Raw genomic sequence first — 11,110 nt, 5'->3', positions numbered from 1 at the left:
TCGATGGCTGAGAAAGTAATTAAGAAGTTTAATTTTATTATTTACGAGAGAGCATTTATATGTTGTGATTTCACAATTAAAAAAAGAATTTTTGCATCTTATCTCTATTTAAAGAATGTGTAAAACATTATCAAATCTTATCTATATAATTGCAAATCATTAGAGAGAACGAATAAAAATTGAGATATAATATTGAAATGTCCCATCAGAAACATCCCATGCGAGTAATTGCATTTTTTTAAAAATCCCACGCGAGTAATGCACGTTGAATTTAGCGCGGCTGTAATTTAGTGATATTCACCCACATATCAATATGTATATTTTACGCGTTCCACGATTATTTCATCGTCGAAATCTTGAAGCGGCCGTGCGGTCTTCGAATTTACCGAGGCACCCGGCCCTTAATTATCATAACGAGCGCGTAAATTATCCGTCAACCAGCTCTGCGGCGGCGCTTTAAATTAGATTTTAATTAATTTACACGGTTACGATCGCGCGCTTTTATCAGATTCAGGCGATACGGCGACGCACTTGAAATTCCGAGGACGAGAGCACTTTACGGCGCCCTAACGAAGCCACCTGCCTAGCAGCTCTGTCCACTCTGTTAATTTTAATCGGGTGAGACGCTTTCTCGCAAATTAGAAAGGGACAGTGAGAGAGGGAAAGGAGAGAAAGAGAAAGGAAACCAAGAGAAGATTCGTGGGATGGAAAGGCGAGAAAAGAGTTGCCGCGCTCGTAAAAGACCTTCGTATCGAAGTGTCGTCGCACTGGCGGAGTCGCTTGGGAACGCCGAGCACGATCAAATGAATCAACAGAGACAATTAATAGCCCGGCAACGGCCTTGGAAGAGCGTCGGGACGCCACCACCCCCCGGCGAGTGGTGCGAACAACAGATCTATCTATATGTTCTGAGCACACAACCGAAGGGTGTCGGAAACGCGAGGGTCGGGCTTCTTAATCGGCGCAATTTAATCTGCATACGATATAAATGCACTACGACTTTACTGTACTACAAATAATATATTCGAATGTGTGAGCCTGAAAAAAATTTCAATTCTACAAATGAAGATTTAACATTAAAGGATTATTAAAATTTTTTGTAATATTAAAATTTGTTACAGTAATTTATTATAAAAAAAAAAATAATGTAATTATAATTTTACTCGTGTATATGTTTTTGAAAGAAATAGTATATGTAGCTTGAAGAATCAAAGGAGAGTTTATAATCGTGGCCTCTAAAGAAGCGCCAACTTGTACCACCAGTCTATAAACAACAAATCTACCTGTTTGTGGCTGTCTGGTAAAACATCTGCAGCATGTAGTTGGATTTTCTATTAACGCCTTCATCGATGAAATCGCTCTTCGTCTGGTAGCTGAGAGTCTGGTGACAAAATCGATACTTTTTAATCGGTAACGTTACAGATTGTAACAACATTTCTTTTTCACATCGAACCACAGCAAATCTCTTAGCTCATATCGCTATCACTTCTATCGACTCCTATATGCTTATTTATTTTCATTTTTCTTACCTTTTTTAAATCACTTAACCTTAATTAACTTCGCTCCTGCACTGCACGTGCTCATGCGTCAAAGTTCGCAAGGCAACTAGAGTCAGACTAGATCGGCTCTATCCATAACTATCCTTCTACAATAGAAGAAGGAAGAATAAGAAATTGACCAATCGCATCATTGATATTCTTCTTACATTCGATCTCACATGTGATTGGTCAATTTTTTACGCTTCTTGCATGTATTGCAGACGACGTATAATGGACCAATCAGCAAACCACCGATCAATACACATATCTGTTAGTTTCAAAATATGAACAATGTTCATATTTGTACTGCTGTACCGTCTTACTTTGGTTTTCGGTCTATCCTACAAGATGTCTCTGTTAATACTTACGACATGCTTGAGCGCGAGTAAAGTTGAACTCATTGTGAGCAGCAAAATTCTAGTAGATAAAAAATTGTTTTCTTTAACTTGAAAAAGTTTTTTCGTTGCAATAACTCGAAAATTACGTTTTATAAGTTACGTTATTTTCTAAGTATAAAAGAAAAAGCAATTTTTTTAATCTTTTAGAACTTTCTTACTCACAATCGGTCTCAACTTGCTCTAAAACTTAACGTTAGTGATATCATTGTCAAAACTTCTCGTGAAAAGAGCACTCGATACACAAATTCGCAAATCCGTGAACGTCGACGGGGCCATGGAAGGGAAAATCTCTGCTCATTTAACCACCCCAGGGGTTCAACCCTTCCAACGTTTCCACCCTCCGACAATATTTAATGCATGTTTTAAGCGTAATTAAATGGCAGAGGGTTTACCGTCTGCGACCACGGCCGCCCTCCCACGCAAATTATCGCATTTAACTCCCTCCTCGTCAACCATCTCTCTCCTTCTTCGCCCCGATCTCTCATCGGCTGTCCGCCACCACAGCGACGGTATTCCAGGGCGGCTTCACTAGAGTCATAATGTACTTTTCATTAGCTCCGCACCCCTTTCGCGGCGCACATTCAACCCTGGAATATTCATTGCCTCTCACAACCCTTTCCTTCAGAAAGTTTCGCACGCGCACTTTGTAACTCCCACGAAACACTCAACAGGTTTTAATTACCATCGACGCTTCATCAACACAAACTGGCTATAAATGACGGCCAATTATGAAATATAATTTTTCTTAGATTGGCGAAAGTGTTCCGCGATAGCACACACAGATTAGGATCCCAAATACTCATATTATTCCGAATAATTTAGGATATCTGCGATCGAGATTGAAGATCAAACATTTTTATTTCTAAGTTTTGAAGTTGCATTCTTTTATTCTTTTTTTTTTTACAATTAAAATATCAAATTCTTTGATGATTAACACGTTGCCGTGATGGTAATTTTTAACTGGTATTTTTTAGTGGCACCGTACATTTTAGTAATCAATGATGACTACCGCGACCAAAATTGTTTTAATTTTGTAAAAAATAAATATTATTACATATAACTCTGGATCTTATTTATTATTGTATTTATTATACATATTATACATGATATTTTGTAATTATAATATATGTACATATATACTTATAATAATGAAAATTTTACTGCGATAATGTATATAAAATACGATAAAACATACAAAACTTCCAAGCAACGTGTTAATCTTTAAGTAAAAAAATATCACTTTTAATACACATGAAAATTTAATTCAAGAAAATTCTAGTTTGCTTGTTGAATAAAATTCCTAAAATTATTGTTAATGAATAATCTATGATAGCGTAATTGGTCTATAAAGCATACACTCCTTTTTCATTTCCTTAATCTTCAAGAAATATTGTAGAATGATTTCATCACTAATGCAATATTGAGTCATTTCAAAAAAGAGAATTATCATTTGAGTGAACATGAGTAAGCTAGGGATTTTTTATCTAAATTTTTAGAGTGACTTTATGCTACTAGTTCTATTTCGCACTAATTTAGAGGAAAAACCTACACGAGAGTTTCATGAAACTCCCAATAGATGGCTTCTCTCAAGAGAAATTTCATCTCATTTGATTCATCAATATAAAACGGAAATATGTAAACTGGTTTCGTGCACTTTTCGTCGTATCGTGACAACAGTCATTCTTTTTGTTACAACTGCATTTTACGTTTCGAGTGATACTTTACTCGTCAAGTTTTGGAGAGTGCTTGGAGCCGCTCGAGAATCCGCTTGGTATTTATTACATTCTTCAATTTCGCAGAACAATGCGCTGACATCACCTCGTTGCTGCATCACCCTCCGCTTTTCTGTAGACTCACCCTTCTGGTCCTCGCAGAGTTCCAAAGTCAAGAATAACCCTTGCTTTGCATCTCACCTGTTGCTCGCCAACCCTCGACACCCCCGGTGTTGGCGCTTCAGCGGGGGTGGCTAATTAAAGAGTCAGACGGCTGCTGGTTTCGCGGCAGCTTAATACCCGGCACCTTCCACCCTTCGGCTTCGCAATCCCTGTCCTCGGTTTCTCTCTCCTTGTGCGGGGGATGGAACACGAACCGCGACATCCGTCCCGCCCCCGCTCCCTCCTCTTCCCGAGCCTCGTTTCTCTCAGTTTCACGGGTTCGGAATTAATTAGCAACTTCAGTTAAACAGGGGACGCCGCGGCGCCGCGGCGACTCATTTAAAGGATGTTTATTTTAACTTCAGTTTCCTATAGCGTGGTCTTCTCTCTTATCCGAGCTGTGGTCCCGGAGGCTGGTGACTTTTTTATTACTTAATTAACTTCCTACCCCAGCCCTCTTTTCTCCGGCGTCACCGCTTCTCCAGCCACCACACGACCGTCGTTCTTCCCGCAAAACCCTCCGCGCCATTCTCTGTCACTGCCCTCTGTTTCCCTTAACATCGTCCTTTATGCAATATAATCCCCTTTAACCCGCTTAGAATCTTTTCGAGGAGAGATTTATCTGCGCATTAACACTAACTAATTAATAAATAAAAAGTTAATAATAAAATGGAGATTAATAAATTTTTTTCTTCTTTTAAAATAAAATCCGTTTAAGTGACGAAAAAAAAATTAATTTTTATATGTACACGTGGATTCGTTTTGTCCCAATAGAATTTGATTAGTAACAAATTATTCTCTGTCTTTCAAACATTGTACTTAGATCTGTTTGCGTTGAGTCCAAAGTTTTGTGGTTAGAACGAGATAAATATATTGGGCCGTTGAAGAGAGGCAGAAGAGGAAAGTGAGATGCAGAGTACAAAAAATGCAAGTAACCCAAACGGACCTTTTGCACACTGAACAATACAAGACACTATCGCTGCGGACAGTAGCGGATGCCTTCAGCATTCTCTCATAAGAAAAATGCGACATGACAAATTATAAACAATGCATCCGCTTAAAACTCGTCAGTGGGGAGTGAACCTCCTTTATTATGTAAAAATGAGCTTTTCTGCCTTTTATTAGAACCCGAGTCTTTGACTCGAGGATAGTGTTTAGCTTCCTGTTCTGGCTCCAAAGATCTTCGGCCATTAGCTAAACTATTGAAATTTTAAGTATTCATATGTTACAAATGACATTCAGCGCGCGCACACACACACACACACACACACACACACACACATTCTTGCTATCCCAACTATCTTTTTTCCGTGTAAATTATATATCGATATTTAAATATCTACAAAGGATAGGTCGTTCCTTTCAGAATTCTTGAAGAGATGAGCGCAGCGAGACTGAATTTTATCTCACGCACGAAACATACCTCGTGTATAATTAAAAGTGTAATGAAATTGTTCTACAGCGTTAATTAAAGATCCCGCATACTCGGGGAAACAAATTAAACATCGATCACGATCGCGCAGCTCGGTCGGGGAACCGACTTTTAGGGAGTCGCATGTGCCCGCTTCTCGCACGGGCATCTATCTCTCTTTCCTCCTCCATCCCGTTCCGTTTCTTCTCCTTCGGTGCAATTCGGCCGCAATTATTTCCTCGTTATTTTTCACCGTACGACCGACTCGCGACCCGCTGCCTAATTATCGCCGTGAAGATAATCATCCGTGGACCAACCGCCTTCCTGCCGTCGCCGGCACCGCTCCTCCGCCGCGCTGCCGCCGGGCGGCCGCCTCGTTCTCGAGAAGAGAGAGCCCCAGAGAGAACCCTGTAATTATAATACCAGCGTCGAACGCGAGTCCCGGGCACGATGACGATCGTACGATGGAGCGAGAGGCAGGAGAGGACGCGAATCGTTTCTCGCGAAATTGCTCACGGCTCTCCGCATTTCTGCACGTGAAATCCTTGCAACGCGTGGCCGCGCCAGGGCATGCCATGTCGGAGCCGACCAGCGCGAAGGGAACCGCTCGCTTGCGTGCTGCGGCACTGAGAGGACACAGCAAATTAGGTGTTAGAGAGCCACGAATTTACGAGGTGACTTTTTTAGGTGCGCGCGAAATCCTACTGTGTGTAGCAAGGCTTCAAATCTTATCTACCAATGGCACCGTGAGCCTCACGAGCCGCACGTGACGAATGTCGAAACCTCTTCTCTCTTTCGTTGGATACGTTCCCGTAAGGAGCGTGTTCTCGGAATATAATTCAGGGATAACGAGTTACAGGATTTCGGGGAAAAAAAAAAAAATATGATTTAGCAAAGCGTCGTCTTGTTAGTTGAATAATCATAAGATTTTTGATTAGGCTTCTTTACTTTTGTGATGAATTCCTTTATTGTTCTAATTGTATTCAAGATAATTAATAATAAATGTTATTCTGTAAAATATATTTATATTCGGTTCGTATTTTTGATCTATTCTTGAAGAAAGTGAACAACAGACGCGAGAGATAAAAGAAAAAAAACGTAGCCTTGTTTTATGTTGAGAGAAAAATAAATTCCTTATTGTAGAGCAGCGACCATAAATCAATTAATTCGGATAAACGTTGATGTATTAAAATCGCTTAAGCGGAGCACGATTAATGAGGGGTTTATCAGCACGGCTTTTAACTTTTATGATACCGGGACCGGAAGCTCACCTAATTAATTTCGCCCGTAGAAAGAAATCCCCTCTGATAGGGGTTGACTACACAATTAAGAAAAAAACGACGCGTAGAAAGGTGACGAGAAGGAAAAAGAATGAATAAGAGGTAGAAAATAGGAGGAGAGAGGGGATCAGGATTATTTCGTTATGTCTCGCGGCGAGTCGGGTCGTCCGGCAATTAGCTGTCCTATAATTATCTCCCTCGGCCTTATTAGCTCATTCCACTCAAAGCACTGTTTACGTTGTTCAGGGGACAAAGTAATATCCGGTAACAAAGTAAAATATTTTTTATCGTCCCTTTTATCCTACTGACGTTTTAGCAGATCAAATAAATAAAAATGTTTAATCATAGGCTATTTAATAAATGAATATAAATATCAATGTATTAAGTCTGCGAAAAAAATTGTAGAGATGTCGGTCGTCCCGATATTATTCTCGTCTCAAAAAGCCCTTTTAAACGAGTTCGCACTCGACTTCACACATCTTTAAGATTTTCCGGCTCTTCTTCCTTTCCTCCCGTCCCTCGGGAGTGTTAAGATGAATGTTTTCAAGATTAGATTTCGTAATCTCAATGTATCCCTAGAAATATCAGTCCTATATCTCGAATCATTCAGAAATTATTTAGGTACCCCGGAACTTTTTTGGCAGACATTTATGTATATATATATATATTTTTTTTTTTCTTTTTTGTGACAAATAATGGAGGATACTGCTTTTTAAGTTTTTTTATTTGTATATAAGGTTAAGGCGAGTTTCACGCAGAAACATGAACTATACATATAACATGAACTATATACTATCTGTGTAAAATTGGTCGACAAAAATGAGACAGATGGCGAAGACAGCCAATGTCTGTTTGCGTCTTCACACACACACACACACACACACACACACACACACACACACACACACTCTCTCTCTCTCTCTCTCTCTCTCTCTCTCTCTCTCTCTCTCTCTCTCTCTTTCTCTGATTTTATTTGACCATATTTGATGTACAGATTTAGATACAGATTTAGATGGTGCAGTCTATGTTGATGCATGCTTTATAGATGTGATCAAAAACTTATTATAATCTTACCATATGAATGAATTTTATTATACGTGTTAAAAATGTGTACAAATTACAGCACACATTATTTTAATTTTAAAATAACACAAATAATCGTGTTATTACACAGGAAAAGAGAAGTTACCGACTGCATTAACACACACGCACGCACGCGCGCGCACACACACACACACACACACACACACACACACACACACACACACACACACACACAGATTTAAAGGACTTTTCTGACCTATATACTGCTTTCTTGTGAAAAAATGTTGTCTTGTAGTTCTAACAAAGAGCTTCATAATTTACCTATGAAAAAGACTTACAAAGCTAAACCCTAATCGAATGGAAAACTGAAAAATTAAATTTTATGTTCCTACTAGATTTAAAGAAAAGGAAATCCCCCACCCTTTTTTCCACTATTGATTTTTTTTCTCATTTTTCTTATTTGAAAAGAAAAGGCCACTGAAAGAAAAGCAAGAAAAACTAATGATACATAAGTCAGATGTCACAATACGAATACATTAATAAAATTTATTTCATTTAATTGATTTTTTTCTGTATACCTAAAATTCTTTTCTCAGATAGGTCTTAAAATATGTATAGATTCTATAGAACCAATATTTTCCAGGTAGTATTTTCCAGGTAGTATTTAATGGAAATTTCTCACATAATTTCAACCTAAGTCCTATCCCTATCCATCTATAATAAACCATAAATATTGAAATGACATCACTTCTAATAAGATTTTGACAGTCCTTAATTTTTGGTTTTTGGCAAAAATTTTTACTTGAGTAATACTTCATCAGGTTATCACTTTAACTCTGAGCTATGAGAAAAGGAAAACGTAATCACCGCTTTTAACTATCGGCTCATATAAACATCACATTTTACATATCAATTTATGCAACGGCGTAATAGAATACCTTTTTTACCTTACTTTCTTTTCTCTTTTCGTACTATATTCCTGTATTTATATTACCCACGGATCACATTTTGCAAGATATCTGTACTGTACGACCAGAGAGTTAACTTTCCCACACAGCGAGCGTACTACAACTCGTCGGTCTCGCGGCACGTATTTATCACTTTAATTCTCGACGCTAGGTCGAATTTCGCGGTGTCGCTTAACAATTAGCAACGATACATCAAGTCCTGCATATGCTATTAATCTTCATCAATGGCATCAGCATTCCTTCCTCTCTCGATATGTCCATATCTTGCCGTCTGCCTGCAGGTTGATCGAACGCGGCGTTGATCGTTTTGGCGTCTGGTACGTCGTTTGGTCATCAGGGAGAACCAGTGCTGGCTTTATCAGCTGTGCCGGAATTGAGACACGACTCCGTCGAAAAAGAGATGGAAGGAATACTCGCACAAGGAAAGTTACGTGTCCGTGTGTGTCATTCGTGTCACACGTCCATGATGTGATCGCGCAGCATTGAGTGGCTTTAGTGCGAGTTCTCTGCAGTGATATCCCTTTCATTTCTTTTCTCAGGATCGTCGGCTCTCGACTGTAACACCAGTAACTAAGCAAAAGTACTTAAAATCTTTCAATAATCCAGGTTATGCATTATTCGACCATATTCTTAAAAATAAATACGTATAATCAAATTCGTCGATATGTCACACCGTCATCCTGACTACCAAGGATTGTTCTTTCGTCATCATTTCCTCATTGATCTCGAGAAGACTACCCCGTTCTTGCGATCACGGTCAAAATTTCGCGAGGTCACGTGTTACCACGTGAGAATCTGCCTCGGCGACGAGATCCGCGCGTCGCTATGCTCCGCGCCCGTTGGTTTAAGCGCGATTAATCTTCGTTAAGTAAGCAAGCAAGCAAGCGGGCCCTTCCACTTCCATTCCATGCGAACACCCCTTTTTCGAGGTACGCGCTCCCACACACACACCCACACACACACACACACACACACAGCCGCACACCATCGACACCTCGCGCGTATGGTGCATCATGAGTAGCGAAGCATCTTGTCCGATCTCTCTCTCCAGCCGTTTCTTTCCTTCTTCCTTGTGCCTTCTTCGTGTACTTCCTTCTCTCTCTCTCTCTCTCTTTCTCTCTCTTTCTTTCCGTTTCTTCCAACGTCGTATCTCTTCCTCACGTCCGTGCCCGTTTAGTTATGCCAGAGCGGTGTGTGTACACACACCGGGGCGCTGATTAAATCTGAGTAATTAAGGGAGTTAACCTCGACTTAACTTGACTTAACGCAGTCACGCCCGCTTGCCCACCCCTCATATTTGCGCCGTTTACACGCGCTTTACATTGTTCCAGTGAAAAGAAGGGGAGGGAGAGAGAGAGAGAGGGGGGGGGGGAAGGGGGAGAAAGAGAGAGAAAGAGACGCATACCTCCGCCTGTCGTCATCTTCCTTTACCTCTTTCGTTCTCTCCTTCGCCCTCTTTTACCGTCCCAGGCCCTCATGTATGCACGCACGCACGCTTGATTCACAGTTAATTGCTATGCAACGCTAATTACACAGCTCGTGCTAGCCGGAGAAAAGAGTGCGCGAGCCGTTTCCCGATGCAAATGAAATGCGTGGGCTCCCAATCGCGCCGGAGTTGCGCGAGCGGCGAATTGAACTTTGTTGGCCGTCGAGGAAATGGCGATTGGGCGTTGGTTAATTAGGGTCTCCGTGGTTTAGCGGACGTGATTAGTGCCCGTCGGGATACGCGCGCGTAATGGCCGCGTAAGATTTATTTCCGTCTGCCGTAGCGTGTGACACGCATCGAGCGAACCCGTATACACGTCGGTACAACGCCAGGCCGATTGTGTAAGTTTCAATCAGAAACCTCCGCAGCCAATACTTTCACGTACAGGCGTAGCGCGGAAGTCGCGCAAGAATGTAATTCCCTCGTGTAATCTAGTAATATAATTAGCTCCAACTCCTAGCTAGAAATGTTAATGCCAGGAAAAAAGTCTCGTTCTCAACAAACTCGCGACCGTATCACTTTGTGAACCGCGCGAACGTAAAATTATCCCGTAGCTGCATAAAATTATTACTCTTTTTTCAATATCTATCGATCGTAGAAATGCTAAGCGGTAAATCTGATAGAAAGAAATTATTCACGGTAATCGAAGTTCGATGCAACAGGATCGACGATCGATTACAACACGTGTATCTTCGGCTGGCAAGAGATAGTATAGTATGCACGAGCCCGGATTCTACAAATTACACGGAAACATTTTAAAGCAACGACAAAATTAAGAGTTCACTGTTTACACAACTGTCTTTCGCGTTTCTTATGCACTCGTCTTCAAATTTATTTATTCGACTGTTCAATCATTGTCGCGGTATTCCCTTGCCGTACTTTCTCGTATTATGACTTATATTGCTTCGACTTCCTTACGATTGCCCCGTTATTGGTTACGATCCCACTTATAACTGCGCTCACTGAAATCGCGCGTGCTATTGGAATTCTAGGATCTAGAAGATTCACGATTCCGCTTTCGAAGCGTATGGATGGTTTCTCTCTAGAAATCTGAGATCCATTTCAGTGAGCTCTGTAAAATACTAGAGTGAGCAATCGAAGAGTGGGGGAG

The sequence above is a fragment of the Trachymyrmex septentrionalis genome, unplaced genomic scaffold (assembly GCF_001594115.1).
Source record: "Trachymyrmex septentrionalis isolate Tsep2-gDNA-1 unplaced genomic scaffold, Tsep1.0 scaffold7, whole genome shotgun sequence".
Classification (NCBI taxonomy): Eukaryota; Metazoa; Arthropoda; class Insecta; order Hymenoptera; family Formicidae; genus Trachymyrmex; species Trachymyrmex septentrionalis.
The sequence above is the reverse complement of the archived record's forward strand: the minus strand, read 5'-3'. Positions refer to the sequence as shown.